This window comes from Lonchura striata, chromosome 4 (assembly GCF_050655825.1).
Source record: "Lonchura striata isolate lonStrDom1 chromosome 4, ASM5065582v1, whole genome shotgun sequence".
NCBI classification, from domain to species: domain Eukaryota; kingdom Metazoa; phylum Chordata; class Aves; order Passeriformes; family Estrildidae; genus Lonchura; species Lonchura striata.
Window position 1 is genome coordinate 69,156,922 of NC_140706.1, and position 19,653 is coordinate 69,176,574.

General features: G+C 42.5%; 1 protein-coding gene across 1 annotated transcript in view; it reads right to left on the reverse strand.

The window, feature by feature from the left end:
- Window positions 1–19,653, reverse strand: part of LOC110484350 (uncharacterized) — a 182,360-nt gene that overhangs the window by 79,810 nt on the left and 82,897 nt on the right. The window contains exons 4-7 of the mRNA XM_085578332.1: window positions 14,983–15,130; window positions 13,385–13,526; window positions 5,135–8,880; window positions 3,991–4,603 (exon numbers count right to left, since the gene is read on the reverse strand). The gene's annotated coding sequence lies outside the window, so the exon portion shown is untranslated. The remainder of the gene's footprint in view (window positions 1–3,990; window positions 4,604–5,134; window positions 8,881–13,384; window positions 13,527–14,982; window positions 15,131–19,653) is intronic.

A 19,653-nucleotide genomic window follows, 5' to 3' on the forward strand; every position in this document is an offset into this window, starting at 1 on the left:
TTCCACAAGGAGATATTTTTGTTATCGTACTGGCACTGACAGAAGATTTGATGTTTGTCATCTCTGTAAAAACCTTTAATCAGCTGAATTCTCTGTACACAACACCAAATCTGCCTGAGGACACCACCCTGACCCCAGCTATGAAGAACGGGGGAGATCTTATATTCAAACACACGCCCAGAAATACAGGAACTGAGGCTCTGGCCTTTTTGGCCAAACCCAGTTGCTTGGCAACTCATGGAGGCTTTTTAAAGAACATTTTTGGAAAACAAGGCCCTGTTGTTTAACAACAGAGTTTTGAGGTTGGAAATTGTGGAGTGTTGAATAGCCGAGAGTCAGTAACGTCATTCTTGAGGAGAAAATCACTCTCCCGCTGACAACGCTTCCCTCACTTCAGAAGGCCCCGGTTGCTGCCTTTCCCGTTCCTTTTGTTATGTGTAGTAAATAAAATTCCTGTCATTCCTTGTATGAAATATGTAATATTGGATACTTGTCAGATTATGCCCGTTTGTATTAGTCCCCCCCGCCCCTTTGCAGGCGAGACTGGGTGTTTATTGGAAATTGATTTACAAGTAGAAGGATGTGGCTCGGCCAGGAGATGGGCTATGTCTGGACTCCCATTGGGACTCCAGGTGTTGATCATCACATAAACCGTCCAAGATGGATAGCATGGAAATCCTCAGACAGATCCATGTGAATGCAGCCTTCCCATAAATCTCATCAGGGATTCACCTACTCCAGACATCAAATTATTTCTCCTCATCACCAAAAAAAAAAAAAAAAAACCCACAAAAAAAAAAAAAACAAAAACAAAAAAAAAAAAAAAAAACCAAAAAAAAACCAAAAAAACCCCAAAAACTTATTAACCTATGGACTCTGAATAGAAGAAAAGACTGATTGCCGAAATCTTGGCCTCAGGCGGAATTTTCCCTATAAAACCCGCTTGTGCCAGGATGGAGGTGTGTGGGCCTCTGCTGAGGCTGACTCCTTGTGGCACACCCAGGGCCGATTCCCGGGCTCGGCAGTCTTTTTCCGTGGCTGGCTAGATAGAATTTGACCGCTAATAATTTTTTTGTCATTTGTAATCTGTCTGAATAAATTCTCATTTACAACGCTTTTCATTTCAAAGCCAGTAGTGACCGTGGTCTCCCGGCGTTTGGCCGCTCCTGCCGAGCCGGGCAGGCTCGGCCGCGCTCCGCCCGCCGCAGCCCGGAGCGGCGCGGCTCGCTGCCCTGCTGCACAAGCGGCTCTCCGTGCGCTGGCTCCCAGCACAATTCCAGCCGAGCTCGGCTCCCGGCCCCCGAAAGGCTCTGCCAGCTCCAGCCAGCGCCCGGGAGCGGCAGGGGCGGGCCTTCGCCTGGCTGAAACGCGGAGCTCCATTGGCAAACCCCACAAACAGACGCAGCCATCCGTTAGAGGAGGCTCGGAGAGCCATTCTGCAGCGTACCGGGTTAATTGTGGGCCAGGAGCTCGGCGATGTGCCGACTCTGTGTGTTCGTTCACACAGCACAGTGTGCCTTGCCTTGGGGTTGATTTCCTCCTGTGAGCAATGAGAGGCAAAACGCGAGCAGAGGTTGTTGTTGCACGCGAAAAGGCTTGTGCCCAAGCGCGTACAAAATTGCAATTCAAAAGCCAGGAGAGAAAGCAGGCTGAGATGTACATCATTTGCTGCTTGATTAAAACACTTATAGAAGTCTTGAACCGTTAAGAATAATAAGTAGTTCTCAGTGCATGATTTCTAATCCAATTATTTTTAAGAACTGCTAGAAATATGGCTAAGCATTATCACCTTTGCCCCAGAATCATGGCAGCAACACAGCAAATGAATAATTCAGGCGACCAGTAGTAGAAATTAGTTTATAACTATTCCATGAGACTGTACTGTAATGTATCACACAATAAACAGAAATAAAAAGCCAAGTCTCACAGCTGTCTCACCAGGGATGCAGTTTTAGATGGAAGGGATAAATATGCTAATATAAGACTTGAGTATTTGAAACTTGGTGGAGAGAAAATTTATTATGTCTTCTAAACAATATTTCTGCTGTGCCGTCGGAAAGAACATTTCATAAATTTCGATGTTTCTGTAAACATTAAAAAATTTTAGCCTCCATCTGTTAGATTTCATTCCTGATGCCTAATGAGTCTTGTGTTTCACCTTTACGATTCCTGTTTTAGAGCAGGGCCAGGCTGGATCTGATACAAAGCATCCCAGCAGATCCCTCACCCACATATTTGGGTTAATTTAAGTACCTTTAGCTCAAGGAAATGCTTTGGTTTAAATTATGTGACGATATTTCTCAATATTCTGTATTGAATGACATACCCTCAATTTGGCTACACATTTTCACCAAAAAGAATGGAGAAAAGGAATGAAAAGCAGAGTCCAATGTTCTGAGCAAAACTGATATTCTCAGGGCTATATGAGGTTTCATCATTTGCATCCAGTGGAACATGGAACAGTTAAGCAACACCAAGGTCACCTGTGCCCAAAGGCCACACCAGTGAAAGGAGTCACAGATCAATTGAAAATCCTACCTGTGCTGGCAATGCCAGGGCCTCCAGGCCCTTAGGAACAGAGGCATCAGAGCAAGGACGTCAGAGATTAAAAATGCAAAGTAATCTTCAACAGAATTAAAAGCTGTAATTAAATGAAGTTGCTCAGTAGTGTAAATGCTGCCCCTCAGTGATCTTTTGGGAATGTGCTGAGTTATGGTTCCATTTTTCATTCAGAAACAATGTCAGACACTCACTCAGCTGGCACCAGTTAAAAGCTAAATGCAGTGAGTTACAGCATCCAGCGGCTGTGGTTCCAAACCCCTGGCTGCTTCTAGAATTCTGCCAGAAACTCGTGTGATAGTGTGCAGAGATCTGAGGCACAGAAATCAGGGGATGCCTGTGTCCAGCTGGCACTGAAGCCATCCTTTAGACATCCCTCATTCCACATGTTATTCATGTCTCAGCCTTAGCCTCTGTCCTGCCAACTTTCAGAAACCAATTGCACAAAAAAAGGCTTCATTTACTTCTTACCAAAGGGTTGGAGACTCACCCTGGAGGGAAATAAAACCCCTCAATGACATTTCCACATTTTGACAATTGTGTCTACCCAGGGTTAGCAGTTGGACCTCCAGAAATCACACTGGAGGTCCATACAATCCTTACAATTGTGAGGAAAAGCTGCATCATCCTCCCTGTTTTAGGCACAGATCAACCAAGAGGCAATAGGAGCACAGCAAGACCACAGAAATATTTACAAATTGCTAATACATATTCCCATTTTAAACCATAATTTCTTGGGAAGATGGCCTGTGTCACACAGATGAAGCCTACATGGATACTTTAAATCCACTTAACCCTGATGATGTTTAACAAGTGAAAACTAGAATGCCAAGCAAGCTGAATAAATGCTGTTTGCATTAGTTCTTTCAGATATTTTATATGAATACACAGACAAAATTTACACATGACCCAAATTTTTTCAGGTAGCTCAAGAGTGGAGAAAATTTGAAATAAATCCATAGTAATCTAACCAGGCAGAAAAAAACAATCAATCAAACAATATGAATATTGCATATGAGCCACTGCTTATGAACAATCAATAAGCAATTATTAAACTGAACCCATTTAAGAAGGAAATAAAAATATCAACTCCAAAAAAATTAAAAATACTTCAAAGCCAAGTCTTATTTTACATGTAAAAAAGATTGCCCATTCTCTGTAGAGGAGAAAACAACTGTACCCTGAAATTGTTTCATAAACCAGTGCATCTCCCATTTAGCTATTTTATTCACTTCTCAATTCCCTATTATTTATGTCAACATTTAGCTGTGCAACTTGGAGATTGTGCTGGCTGATCATCAGCAATTTCAAATATCTGATTCCAGGCAAGGATTAATTCTATAATCGTGGCAGTTCTTTCAATACCAGTTCATGTCTAGACTTTTTTTAGGGAGCAAATCTAGAATCAAATTAATGGCTGTTTAAACTTACTCATTCTGCTCCCTGGCTCCATTTTCTTATTAAAGATGCCAGCTACTATTTCAGCATTGTCTGAGCAATGGCCTCTCTTGGGAACTCTATGGAAGTCTCTGTGTGTCTCAGGCTGCCGAGGTGCCAGCAAGGCAACAAGCTGTAGGAGAACTTCACCATTCCCAGACTTCTGATTCTTCATCAAATATGACAGTAAAAAAAGTTAAATATCAGCATAATTCCAAAGGATCAGAAAATACCTACAACTTAAAAAGGAAGAAAGGATTTTACAGTCTTCTCCTGAGATGTCAAGATTGGAAGCTCTATTTCCAGTGCTGCTGCAGGAGCTCTTCAGATGACATTGTGCCCACACTGCCATGTGCTCACCAAAAATCAAATCAATATGCTTTGGCACATGGCAAACACTTAATGCAAAAATAGGCTGAACAGTTTTTAAATTTACAAAAAAACTATACTCCTCAGTTTAATGCCCACTCTAAAGAAATCTGTCTTTGTTTGGGGTTTTGTTTTGTTTGTTTTCCATTTACCTTGGAATCTGTATACAGATCAATGGTTCACAGAACAATTTCCTGGGCAAGGACAGTTCTCAGCATCAGCAGATTTATGTCAAAGGCTGCCAACAGATGAAGTCATGGAAGGAACAAATTTATATTTATCAGAAAATGAAACAATCTTGCAAACCTCTTTCCATTTAATCACACAAGTCCTGCTCTCCTGCCTATGATCCAAGCACCCACGGGGATTAAGAGCATTACAAGAAGAAACACTTTGCCCAAACAAATTATTCTGTTACAAGCACAGAAGAACACCAGATGTTCAAAAAGAATTTGGTGCAGGTTTAAGAATCAAAAAGGATGATGAATATGGACCATGAAATAGAGCATTAAGCAATGTGATAAGCATCTGTTGAGTAATAAACCCAGTCTTTGTGCAGTTCTTTCTTCAAAGTGAATTTAATGGGAAAGTTTTTCAGTCATAAAACATTGGCCCTTTAAAGAATGCTATTTTATGTGTTAATAATCACCCACCACCAAATAAAACACTATTTATCTATGAAATAGAAGCCTTGCACTTTTATCAATTGATAAATAAAGGACTGCTTTTAAGGATACAAAATTCAGATGGGAAGCCACAAGTGACCCACCTTGTGAGAAAACACAAGCAGAGACAGAATCCTTGGAAAACATGTGCACAGTGCATTTTCATCTTTCACCTTCTCACCTTTGGATGTTCATGCATTATTTAATTTCCCACTTTCTTACTTATTTTCATCTGTGTTCTGCAGGTGACTAGAGCAGCTTTGTTCATCTCTCAGCGAACTGCAGATCAGCAGCTGCTGCACTGCTGTAACAGATCAGTAAAATAATTTTTCATTATTTCTCAGCTTTTGGAAAAAACCCATGTCACATGAATGCCTCAGTGTCTAGACATAAAAACCATCATCTCCACAAACACAGAATTAAGCTGCAGAATTGTTCCAGGTCAGGCCTCTCATTTTTTTTGTATCAATTGGCAACACAGACCCATGTGCCTGCTACACCACAGCACAAGGGTTCCCTCTTCCAGCCCATCCAGGGGAAAGATCCAGCCTGCCCTGGGCAGCAGCAGGAGAGGTGTCCCAGGCCCTGCAGGTATAACAGCATTTAAAAATCACCTCCTGCAACCCACCCTCATCAGGCTTGGGGGGATTCTGCACAGGCCTGAAAGAGGGAACTGAGCAATGAAACCACACTTGGGTACAACCATTCTCTGCCATGACAGTGTAACAGGACACACCATTTTAAACAGAGGTAGGACTGATTTTCACTCCTCTCATTCCTCAGAAATCCCAACTCAGACTCTCCCTTTCTCCATCTTTCCTTCACAAGCTGCATCCAGCTCAGTCATGGTAACAAGAGCAGAAGTGTTTCTGGCAGACACAAACATTTAAACTTGCATCCTTCTAGGAATGTTAGAGCTCAGTTACAGGCCTGCTGGCACCAATTACCAACTTGCCAGTCTCAGAGAATTCTCACACGTAAACAGGGTACTGCAAAAAATGGCACTGCCTCCTCCAATAATCAATTATCTAAATAAACAGATCAAAATACATTTTACTCTAAAAATACCTTATTATTCTATATGTAGCCACAATATTATACAGCATTTCTCAGGGGGGTGGAATTAATCCATAACAAAGCAGAAAATCATCCAAGATACTGTGCACAGTGAGGAGGACATGTACTTGTTTGAACTTGAAGCCATGATCTCCAGAGGCTCAGGAACAGTTGTTCAGTGCTGTGACAGTCACACTTACCCCAGTGACAACTTCCTGCCTTTATTCCTACTCCAGAGTCACTGAGGGAGTGATTGCAAAGCCTTTGGTGTCAATTTGCTGTGATACAATTAGCAAAGAGAGTAAGTGAATTCCCTTTGTTCATCCCACTGCAACAATGAAGTCTAAAGAACAGAAATTGGTCTAAAGCATGACTTACCTGAATGATTACAGAAAATAAAAATGCTCAGCCAAATGCTGAAATGCAGCAGCACATGGAGACAGGTGGAAATCCAGCAGAATCTCACTTTTCTGTAGAACTCTTGTACAACCAAGCACAACCAAGTGGATCCCTCTTGAAGGACAATGTGCAATTTTGAACTAAAAGCTGCTCTTGGAGAATGGCACAGAGAACACAAAACTGCAGTGAACATTTAGATTTGAGTGCAAACTCTCTCAGCTACCTTTTCCCTTTCCTTATGAGAACCATTTCAAATCCAGCTTCAGATACCTTCATGCCTTTTGAGGGCACTTTGAAGCAAAATAAAAATAACTGATTTTAATTTTTTTACAAAGTACATTACAAGTGAAGGGAGGAAAACGCTGGTCAATGAATACTTGATCTCTTCACATTTCCAGGAAACACTGAATTAAGTCTCAAAAAGCTAATGAAATCTTGCTTGAGGGATTTGCCTTTTATAAGGGTCACATGAGTGCCCCATCTTTTTCTGGTATTTATGAAGGTGATTTGAACAGAATTAATTAATTTTAAAAAACTATTAAGAGTGCACAAGCACCACATTTTTTGCTTTTGTATTTCCTGTAATTCCTGCTAGATGCCAAGGTGTAAATCTCACACAGAAATGGCAAATGGTTTGTGTGGGCAGAGGCTGGGTCCAGCTTCAGTGTCCAGCCCCCCATGGGAGCTGAGGCTGTCTCAGATTTAGGAATTCTGTGTGTCACAAGGGAGCCCCTGAAGGGCTGAAATGTGGGAGACAGATTTATTTATTTAATGATTTGCTCCTGTTAATGCAGCCTGCATGAAAAGATAAAGGTTGGTTCATTCTGATCTTTTAGAGGAAAAGGCTTTTTACATTATTTTGATAGTGAAATTGGATTCTGTTCACACAGGAACCTAAAAGCTGTGCTTCTATTTATGTATCTTAGCATAATTAGACCATTTCAAATGTCAGGTGCTGTAAATGTTAATTCTCAAATCACACATGCAGACACACAGTGGAGTTCTCCAAGTGCAGCTCAGGGCAGGCATGGCCCACACTCATTAATGCTTTTCTCCCTTAAATGAGAGTTCTACCACAATTCTGTTGTTGAGATTTTGTATAAATTAAATGCAGGAAAGCAAGAGTCTTTGTTGACAAGAACACAGCTACAGAAATAACTTCTGGTAACTGTTAGGGCTGGAGCTCTGAATGTTCATTTATAGTATTCATGAACCAAAGAATAACTTTATTAGATATTAATATTCATAAGAATGGAGCTAAACATCAAATTCTCCCTACTGACTACTGCCTTCATCTAAAAGATGAATTAAATTAGGTGCTATAAGGGCAGTGATTTTTGTTTCAGAAGCCATTTGTACAGGAATGGTCTCGTTATCCCAATGTTCTCTTGGGCAATAAATTCAGCAGCGTCACTGCAGGCGACACTGCTCACATTCAATTAATGCACTGCAGAGGCTGATGCTTCCTAATGAGCCCAATGCACAGGGAAATGATTAACTCAAGAGTTTTGTTTAACATTAAAATATGCTGATTTCTCCTGCAAAAAGAAGAGGGTAACCTCCATGAACTAGAAAAAATTATAGGTTCCCTGCACCATGTTCCACAATGAGAAAAAGGCTGATAAGTAATGTTTCATAGAAAAAATACAATTTTTTTAAATTAGATACTTCATCATGATTTGAGCAAGTTCCTGGGCAGGACTCAAATGCCCTCAGGCTGATGGAGGAATTAAGCCCAAGTTTCCTATTCTTAAGCAAGTTGGCCTTAAAGCTAACAACAGTGCAGGGGCACTGCCATCCTATTTGAGTTTGTTAAGCAACAACCTAACTTATCTGAGTTAAAGAATGAGTGGTTTTAACCATGCAGCAAATATCTTGGAACTCTTTTTTTTTTTTTTTTTTACTTCATTTGTGCATTTGCTTCATTCTACTTCATTTTCATCCAAAACATGTTTAAAACACTTTCTCAAATTAATATTTTCCATAGTTTTTCTTTAGTTGAAATGAGACTTTTTGCATTTTCCTCCTAAATGCTGATCCAGTCCTTGCTCCCCTCCTCTCCTCTAGTTACTTGTTTATCCCTGCTCAGGACAGGGCAACTGTCAGGGTCCAGGAACCAAACTTAGGTCAATTCAGTGCCCAAATTATCAGGGCATAAACTTCAGAAAAGCTTCATTTCATCCTCAGACAAGTTGAGAAACTTTTAATGCCTCCAAAAATGAATATTACCTGGGAAAATAATTCCTTGTCCTCTTTTCTATTTATGCAGAGATGAAATCTTCCTGTCAAGTGAGGAAATCACCTACACACAGCGAGGCTGACACATGTAAATGCCTCCCAAATGTTGCTTCTCTGTCACCTGGAATTCCTGCAGCTGCACTTTTATTCCTCCTCCCTGCAAAGGCCAAACAAGTTGATGTGCCTGGGCCTTAGAAGAGACTCATGTAGCATTTAATCCCTGTTAGCACACAAGGAAGCACAATCCATAACATGCTCCATTCCAGATTAAACAGTTTGCCAAGTCTTTAAGCAACCCAGACACACAGGTCTGGACCCAGTAAGTGCCTCCAACCCATGGTCCTGTTCCATGCACACCCAAGGAACATGGAATGGTTTTTCCTCACACCACAACTCCATCTCAGCAAGAATCTAGGCCAGCAGGCAAAGGGCTGAATGTAAAAGGACTCTTTTTTTAATACAAAAAACATTCCCAAGTTAGGTCCAGCTATGACTGTTCTCAACGGCTACTCTTCTAAAATTTTCCCAATGCTAATTCCATCTGGAATTTTTTTGGTGTGCAATGAGATAAAAAACCCCAAATTAAAAACAGTGCTAAAACATATACATAGATGTATCAGCAATTACTTCTATTTAAAAAGCAGCTTCCACTATTTATCATTCTCCCAGGCAGAACTGATTTTTCAGCACTGTGTACAAATCAACCTTTCTTAATGCCTTTCTTAATCGTGCTGGTATCAAAGATTACAAATATGAAACTACTTTCTTTGAGGCATTACATTTTCATTTTGGTTAGTGGGGAGAGAGATGGAGAGCTAAAGCTGAAATCCTACTTAATTCTTGGAAATGTCAGCATTTGTGTTCATTTCTCTGACATGATGATATACCATTTGTAGTTGAAATAAATTATTTTTTCAAATTGTTATCTCTGTGCTCACAGAACAGCCTATTGAAAATATACACTGGTTGTATTTTGTTTCCTAATGTATCCTAACATATGTCTACCTAATTAAAATAAAGCTTTATGTATCTAACCATGAAGATATTGGAAACATTTATAAAATCTCAACATCTGCCTATACAGGGAAAAGATATTCCACTTTTCTTTCATATTCTCCCATTCCCCTGGTGTGACTTCAATGCTCAGACTTCAGATGAACTGAATTCCAGGCTTAAGTGTCCCTTTAAAATCAAATTGACACAGCTAAATTAACTGATATAAATATATCATATTTTTCCTGGGAGAATTTCTGTCAGACTAATGTTGTGTTCTATTATGGATAATTAAAGTGGCTTTAAAATATCATGTATATGAAGGGAAAAGTTAATTTACTGTGAATTTTTAACTAAGGGTCGCTCTCAATATTACTTTTATAAATATGCTAATGGCCTGAAAACTAATTTCTGTTAAAAAAATTAGGAAAACATATATTCATCTTATTAAAATTCAAAGTCTAATTAAAAAAACTACAAACCCAAGACAATAAGCCAAGATAGAAGATTCCTTGTGGAACTGTGAAATTTGACAGCTGGAATGTTTTGATGTATTGGCTTTTAAACATTACTTTTACTTTCTTTTTTTTTTTTTTTAGGATTTCCATTTCAGAATTTCTAATCTTCTCAGTATTAACAAAATCTAGGTGCTGACTGTTCAGAATCAGCCTTGGCAGACTGCACAATGGCATTTAGCAATAACCTGACCAAATCTCAACATCATCACTTCCCAAAATAGCTGTAACATTCCCATGGGTTTTGGATCCTGGAAGAAGCCACCTGAAGCTTCCCTCATCTCACAGACATTCTCCTTGGTGAGCAAAGAGAGGCTCTAGGATGATTTCCAGGATTTAACAGTTTAACAGCTTTCCAGAGAAAGTCACGTGGATATGACAGATCTGCCATGGCTCCTCTGTTCATCCATCTTAGTGAAAAGGGAGAGAGGTTCCTCAAGTGATGGATGCTAAATTAGGTTGTTCTGCATTTTTCTGAACCTTCTAACTTGGGATTTGATGCCGAGGTTGAGTCATTTATAAACCTAAATCGAATCACTCAATTTACACCTGCCACAAACCTTGACACCTGAACTGCTTTTCCCAACAAGCAAATATTTGTGAGCCAGGGCAATCCCATCTTTCTTCTGAAGTTCATGAAAATAGAATGGCAGAAAAACACTTACAAAAGGTTGTGCTCAGCTGCTTTCTATTGGTTTGGGAAAGTGTAAAACAGAATTACACTCGTGTGCAAGCTCAGAGCAAGAAGCAGGAAATAAACTCCATTCCTGTCTGCTGCTCTGGGCTTGTTTCACAGCACAGGGCAATTACAGAAATGGACTGGCTGCCTTCAGTAAGAGGCTTTAGAGTTCTCTTACAAACACACAGATATTGCCACATCCTCTTCCAAGAGAGAATTCTGTGTTTCTTCATGCTATATCTGCATGTACTTCTCCAGTCCTGACTAAAACCATATGTTGTATTTTCCAGAGTCCATGGTGATACATATTAAGGAGTTTTTGCATAGCTGAAATGAATAGAAGATGTGAAGGCAAATTAATGTCACATCTCACCAAAACAACGAGAAACAAAACTATAAAGTGAGCAGCAGGAACTCTGCTGTAAATGGGTAATGATAAATCACATTAAAAACAAGTGTAAATTGCTAAGATAACATTTTCAACATTTCCTCGAGATCTCAGCAGACAAAATCAGAACTGAAAAACAAAATTAATTTTCCTGTCACCTTCACTAGCATCCATAGGTCTCTTTAACCCTTCCCTAATTGCTGGTTTCTGATCCCATCCCCTGCAGTGGCAGTGCAACAGAGAGAGGCTGATACCTGTGGAGAGCAGAGATAAATGTGATAGATTTGAGTGAATCTCACAGGGTGACAGGCCAGACAAAATGACAGAGTGCCAAATGCACTGAACACTTCTTTCCAGATCAAGCAAAAAGAGAGAGAAGCCCATAACTGTACCCTCAGCAGCACCATCAGCCTTTCCATCTTGATGCCACAAGTGCACCAAGAATTATTCAGGATGAGCAAAGATGGTAAAAATTAACAAGATTTTATGCACATGCTGCTTTGCAGAAAAAAATAATTAATTTTAATTAATTCTTCAAAAGGAAATATTAACTTCAGTTCAGATTTTGGTTTAAATAAAGTATTTCTTCTGCAAAGAAACCTGAAAAAGTACTCATTCTATTTGGGTCTTCCAAATGTCTTGGCTTTTTAGAAGGACAGAAGCCTAAAATTAAAAACCTCAAATCTTAGAAAATTTCCTGACTAAATCATAACATCAAGTAAATAGAAAATGCCGGATGTACATGGCTGTGTCCAAGCAAAAACAGAACATTTAGGAAATGCTTAAACATAGGCAAAAGAACAAAATTTGGTGTTCTAATTCTGGCAATTAAGTTTGGCTTATTTTCATTTTGCTTTAAAGACTGATGGATCTTCAGGGCATCTGCAGGATTTATTAAGTAATTAAGTGCAAAACATAATTTATATACTTTTTAAACCAGTGGCTTCATTTCTGAGTTGTCTCTGGTTCCTCAGTGAGATCCTGTTCCTGATGCTCTGACTTCTCTTTCCCTCTCTGTTGCACACACTTGAATTCATGCACTGCTAAAAGAGACACTGCACTTCAGTGAGTTGGGAAGAGCTGGAGTCTGCCTCTGACAGGCAGCAGAGCTTATTGGAAACCTGGCAAACAAACTGGAGCTCAGCAGTGCAGGAGAAATATTTCACATAGAAACTGCCACTAACCAGCAGGAATTTTGTCTGTTTTGGCAGAAAGAGGAGAAAAAGACAGTCTGGATATAAGCTGAAGGTGCTGGGTTTGGTTGTTTTCCTTATTTATATTCAAACTGCTGAAAACAATTCTGCTGCTGATGAACATATTCTGTTATTAAAGGAAGGGTTTCATGTATGGAAATCTGACTGTCATGGCAAGACTTTGTTTCAAAGGCAGTGAAGAAAAGAAGGAAAACCAAAAAGCAGAGGGGGTGATGATAAGTTATTCACAAACTTTGGGAGCTGTGCCCTGCCCAGATCACCCCTGATGCGAGTCCTGCAGCCTGGGCTGCTGCCAGGGCAATGCTCAATCTGCTCCTTGGCCCCTGCTCTGGGACTGATCTCACACTGACCTGAGCAGGCAGCAAGCCCCTGGCTGCACAGAGTCCTTCTGAAAGGCCTTTCTGGCAACCCCAGCAATTATAAACAGCTCTTGTGCAATTACAGCCAGCACTTAGGGGTCCTTGCACCTCAGGGACATCTGGGAGCATTTCCCACTCCTGCCTGTACCAGAGCAGGCTAATCACTGCAGCAGGAATGGCTCCAGCACATCCATGTTCCCTTCATTCAGTTCCTGCCATGGCAGATGTGCACAGGGGTGGGAATGGAGGCTCTGGGTTCTGCTCACCTTCAGCCCAGTTTAGGGGACAGCCATGAGCCTCCCTGCTGGCTATGGTTCAGGATTACATTCCCAGACCAGCACTGCTGGAGCATTGCTGCTGTTAGGGCAGGGATAATTGTCAGGCTACAGCTCCTTAGCAGAACACATCTGACTTGGAACATGACCCTGCCACAGAAACATGCTGTGGAAAGTGGGGACAATTAAAGCACAGTTGCTGTCAGCCTAAGATATGTCTCCTCAGACAATATCATACCTCTCTTATCAGTATTTCACACTCCAGTCTGGGCAGGTGCTTCAGCATTTCCACAACTGGAAGCACTGCAGCAATGCTGTGGAAGCCAGTGATAGTCCTGTATTTAAAATGAAGCTTGTGCTGAAGTACCTTGGTGATGGGCCTGAAAGACACCCAGAAACACCACAAGTACCACATTAACAGAATGTGACATGTTGAACTTTATCTAGCAGACCAGACCCACTTCCCAAGAGATTAAATATGCCTGGAGCTGGGCTTTCTCCTAATGGCACAAAACTGCAGCTGTCCTTACTTCTCCCTACACTGGGCTTTGTGGCAGCCAGAATGGTTATTTGCATGGAAAGGTGACTCTAGCCCTGTTTCTGCATCTGAAGGATACTAAAACCACTCCAGCAGGGTGTTTTGTGCAGACAGCAGGGCTGTGCACATGCAAGGGGAGTTTTATCTCCAGACAGTCCCTGGCTCAGATTCCACTCCAATGTCTCTCCAGCCCCGTGGCCACGGGCACTGGCTGTGGTTATTGTGCATTTCTGGAGGTCTAGAAATGTTCCCTCTGCTCCAGGGCCCCTGCAGACATTCCTGCCTGAAAAAGGTCCCCAGGCTAAAGGAGCCACCAGCATCAGAGACAAGACACACTTCCCCCATACCACACCAGCTTTCTCCACCTTCCTGGGGAACACTGGGCTGGAATTCCTGCTGGAGCAAGGACACAACAGCAGATGAACTGCTGGGTTTTAATGGAACTGTGATGGCTATACTCACAGTTATGAAATGGTAGGGAGAAGGGAAAGCAATGCATGGGTTTCTTTGGGTGTTTGCTTGCTTACTTTTCTTAATTTCCATTATTGAATCACAGCAGGAGCCCCTCATGCCAAACAAGGGCTCCAGCACCACACAGCAGGTCTGGCTTTGTGGGCTTCCTAAACCTCACAAGCCCAGGGACTTCTGGCAGTCCAGCTGCACCAAGAGCCAAAATTTTCCAAGTCTCAGACTTTGCCTGGGTTGGCTGAATGCCAGGCTTGCTCTCCAGCAAGGAGGTTGGAATTACTGGGAGAATCTGAACCTTTGGAAACACAAGGATGTCATGTTTTGACATGCCTGTAATCTAAGGCACAGTTTCAGTTCCATTGTGACTTTTCAGATTGGAGGACCTAATGAATTGTTTTGCAAACGTATTTATTTTTTTTAAAAATAATTAAAATAATTATGGTTTTGAGGAAACATGGAAAAATGGTGCCTTGTAGCCTGGCCAGATCCAACACAAATGTTGGTTTTGTGAGAAATGTATTTAAAGCTAAGATCTTTCAGCTCTGGAGTCCCTGGAAATGTGTAGCTTATATGCAAGATGCCCCAAAGACTTTCCACCTAATCCTTAAAAAAAGCTTTTTCATCTTAGGAAAATGGAGTGCCTCATCTTTTAGGTTATTCGGAGTCAGTTCTAACCCTAGAGAATAATGAAGAACAAAAAGCCCCAAACCACAACCATACCAAAAACCACTCAAACATTCACTTACATAAAAGTACAACGCTTCCAGTAATTTGGAAGGATCTTGCTTAATGGCTCCAGCACCTCAGAGAGTATAAAAATGGTGAGTTACCTTTTCCCAGCAGCTGGCAGCTCTCAGAGCCACATCTCCCTTGCTGTCTCTGTCAGGAAGACGAGGACTGCCAGGAGCAGCTGCTTGGGGCTCTCTCCTCAGCCTGAGGTGAAAGGAGCCAGCAGAGCCCAGCATCACCACACACACACTGGAGAGGAATAACATGAACAGACAATTACATTCTTTTCTCCCCTGCTCCTGTCAAAGCTGCTGCATTTCTAACATCTTTCTGGGGTTTCACCTCCGCACCGCTCCCCTCACTTAACAAGACACAGAAGTCACCTTTCTGGGTTACATTGCAGATGTTAACTGCAGCCTTGTTCTCTTCACTCCTCTCTTTTTCTTCCTTGAGCATCACACCAAGGGGAGGCGCAGCACAGAAGATGGTGCTGTTGAGAATGAAGTGTCTACACCAAGAAATTCTCCTGCTATTTTCAGGAAGACAAATTTTTTGCCAAATACCTTGGCAACATTTTCTCCCTTGTTTCTCTGTTCTGCCACATCAGTTCATCTCAGCACAAGTGGTGGAGTTCACCACAGTGTGAAGCTGGGGCTGCAGAGCCTCACTATTTTCTGATCAGGTGAAAAGGTTGACAGCCCCTTGCAAAACCTCATTAGCACAGCCATTTATTGCCAGGCAAATTTGCACTGGCACCAGGGAATGTTTTATGGGGTTCTGGCTGCAGGCCACCCCAAGGTTTTACATCACTGGAGGCATTTCACACACATTATTCCTTAATAAGCTTGTGCTGCTCTTTAGAATGAGTGCCTAGCCAGGATGCTCCATTGATTTATTCTCCAGCTGGCACTTCAGCAGAGAAGAAGGAAGTTTATCCTCTTGCTGCACCTCCATTTCTCCTCCAGAAATGTCATGGGACTTGGCTGCCTCACCTGGGAGCACCAGAGCTGCCCAAGGCAGTGCTGTGTCACCTCCCTCTCCTGGTCCTGCCAGCTCTGAGGGAAATGTTACTTCCCTGGCAGCTCTCTGCTCACTGCCAGCTTTCAGTGACTGCAGGAATTTCCATCCTCAATTTTCCTCCTCAGCAGGCCTTGCTCCTGGTGTGCTGCTACAGATGTTTGAGGAGATTGATCAGAGTCCTGTGCCAGAAGCCAAACTTCTCTTGAGCATTTTCCAGCTGGCCCCAATAGCAAGTCATGGGGGCCCTTCTCTAAAGCTCCTGAGAACGAAGAGAGCCCAAACCAAGCTGAATTAAACTGCTGAGCTTCTCTTCACATCACTGCCTGCAACTGCAGGATAACGCTCCTGGGTTGCTGCTTTTTCCCCCTCCATATTTTTCTTTTTATAAACACAGTGCCATGGGGTTGTTTCTTGTTTTGTTTACAGATGCACTGATGTGAAGCAAAGGCTTAGTCTGATCAGAAATTGCTTCTGGTTATGCAGAGCTCAGTGCTTGTGTTCCACTGCTTGTCTCCTTTCTCTGGCTGATGACTCCCCTATGATGAGTGGAGGAAGGGCTGTGGTTCTGTCACTATTTTGTTGTTGTTGTTCTTTGTCTATCTCTTGTCACCATCATGTAATTTATGACAAAAGAGGACATCAACAACTAAAGCCCCTGAAACCCTGAAAGCTCAGGAACAAACACACACACACATTACACTGCTTGGTGTCTGACAAGTAAAGAAAACTTGGCAAGGTGGCTGTTGTTTAGATAATATTTCAAGCAATCAATTCCTCAAATGAATTCCTTGTGAGGTCTCAAAAAAAGTTCTGGACATGCCAAAACAACAGCAAACTATAACAGCTTCTATTACTCATGTTTAAGGAAGACATTTTCTCCACAAAAAGGATTTGCTCCAGAACTGAGAGCATGAGTTGTAAATGCAGCTTATCTTCCTGCTGGAGACACAGCAGGAGATCCCATGGGAAGTTCCCTACCCCCAGGCACCATCCCTGAAGCACCGATATAAAGTATTTATAAAACTACACTTGTAATAGCCCCAGACCCTGCAAGGAGGTGTGAAATCCAGCTGTGCAATAAACTCACTCCATATCCAAAAACTGCTCCATCCAAGCTTCACGCTCATTAAAACCTCGAGGAAGACTTTGATTCTTTCAGGATGAGATGGATGATTTCTGCCTCTTCCTTGATTTGTCACTCTGCTACCAGCAGGCAGCATTTTCACTTGGTACAAGACAACCAGCACTGTCAATGCACTGTTAAAAGGACAATAAGCAACGAAGTAATTATGGCAGAGATCCTCTGCCTTCGGGAATTAATTCCTTTCTCCCCTTCAATCTCTGATCTCACAGGTCAGTGTCTAGAAATCCTTTCCAAAGCATTTCCCAGTCACCAACCTAGCACAAGTGTAGATCTGTGCCATTTGGTGGCTCCTCAGAGGCAGCACTAAATGTATTTTTCTCCCCAGTCCCTGCAAACACCCCAGAGAATTCCCCAGCTTGGCAGTGTCTCAGTGCACAAGGCAAGTGGCAGGAGGCTCAGAGCAGAGCTCCTGCCCCTGGGAGCACAGCAAGGCAGGGCCAGGCTCCTGCCCCACAGCAGGAACAGCCTGGAGGGGCAGAGAGCCTTTAAGGAACCTGCAGCTCCAGCAGCCAAGCTGAGTGCCAGGACTTCATCCCAAACTCCATCTCTGCTCCTCGTGCTCCAGGTTATTGCACTGAAGTGAGACCTGGCAAATCCTCCTCTCTCACCCTGACACCCAGAGCTCAGTGAAACAACAGTGGTTTGTGTTTCTGCAAACCTGCAGGGAGAGCACACACGTGTAAATTCTCCTGTGTGTTATTAAAAAAGTTTAACTCCAGGAAGAATTCAGGACTGCAACCTTTAAACTTTCTTCTCTGACACAAAAATTCAGTAATACACAGCATGGGGATATTTGGCATGAAAGGAAAATGGCCACAGATTTAATTAAAATGTAAGTTATTGTTAGCAAGAAAGGTCATGCTATGAAAATGTAATTTCAGGAGTATATTAGCAACAACACTCCACTGTTATTTGCATGTGAAATATAGATTTTGTACTTGACATTTAGAAAGGAAATTGGAACTCTTTCTAATGGATGCTTGAACACTTCTGTGTTCTTGTGCTGCTTTTGTTCACATTTTTGTCTAATTGGCTGGATCTTACATACAACAGGAGTTACATTTTAGTCTCTATGCCTGAATGCTTAACTGATCTGGGAATTAGCTCACAAAAGCTGATATAAATTGGAATAGAAAGCAAAGTGCAGCATAAGAATCTTTATATGGCTACAGCTTTAGAGGAGCTCAGACCTTCACAAGAATTCCTCATTTTGGGGTAGTTCATCACCCACCTTCCAGGAGTATTTGGGGCTTTTTAACATCCCTCAGGCAGAGTGATTTCAATGTGACCAAGAGCCCATTTTGTTTCCAGGGCACTGAAGGACCTGTGGAGAGGAGGCAAAGCTTTTCCTGGGAGAGAGTGCTTGTTTTATGATCTGCTAAAGCCAGTGATAGTGACATGTGTCACACAAATCACTCTGACTCCGGGAAAGTGGGAGGTGAAGGCAGAAGGCACTGGCTTAACTGAAAGCATTTGTTTAAAATCCATCACTGCAGTGGGCTGGGACTTGAAAGAACACCCTAAATACAGCCACGCTCTGCTGCTGACTACAGAGAGGTGTCTGCTCACTCACAAGAGGCTTTTGCTGATTTCTGCACCCCTAGTCCTGCAGAAGCAACATCAGAGTGAATGAATCTGTACAAATGCACCTTCTGCTTTATCCACACCCTCCCGTGCACTGCAGATGTGCCCAGGTGTGCTGAGAGCACAGGAAGCACTGCAAGCACTTGCTGAGATGCCATTCTGGCCTCCAGAACACGCACAGCTAGTAGAGGGCCTCACAAAGCTTTATCAAGCCCAGCACTGAACACTGGCTGGAAATGACTGACCTTGCTTTGGGGCATTTTCAGCTTCAGCTCTACACAGCAGAAATGACTTCATTCCAGGGAGCTAAAACTTCAGGAACAGTAGGATGGCAACCCAAACCACCTGAGGAAGAAAGGCTCTAAGAAAGGCTGATGAGACTAAAAATAATGCTGCACATGAGCTTTTATACTTTCTACCACCACAAAACAGAGGGAGAGGACACTGTGGGAAGCACAGACACATTCTGTCCTCAACACCTTGTAAGGAACAAAAAGCAGCCTGTGGTTTGAAGCAAGCCCTCCAGTGCCCAAGGGAAAGGGCAAACAGGAAAATGGATGCAGAGACTCCCAGCACCAACTGGGGCCTGTGGTACAGAAAGATTTGCCCTCCAGGCTCAGATTTACCCCTTGGAAGCCAGCTGTGGCCATCTCTGCAGCCTGTTCCCAGATCCCTGCCTCTGCAGGAGAGGCTGAGCCTCAGGCAGCCCAGGCAGGCTGGAAGCAGAGTCTCACTGCAGCTGCAGCCTCTGGATTAGGGGGATTTTTGTGTTCAGAGCCTCAGAACACGACACAAATGCTCTGCATGAGAGCATCAGAGTGGGCTGGACCATCTGCTGGGTGAGAGCAGCTCCACATACTGCTGGCTCTCAGTCTGCACAGGGCTTTTCTGCAGAGCCCCTGCACGCCTGTCAGCAGCAGCTTTGATTTCAAATACTGCAAGGAGCTTGTCCAGTGCCAGCCAAGTGGTTTTGTACAAACAGGAGCAATGTGTGGGATGGAAACACAAAAGAACAGTGTTGGCT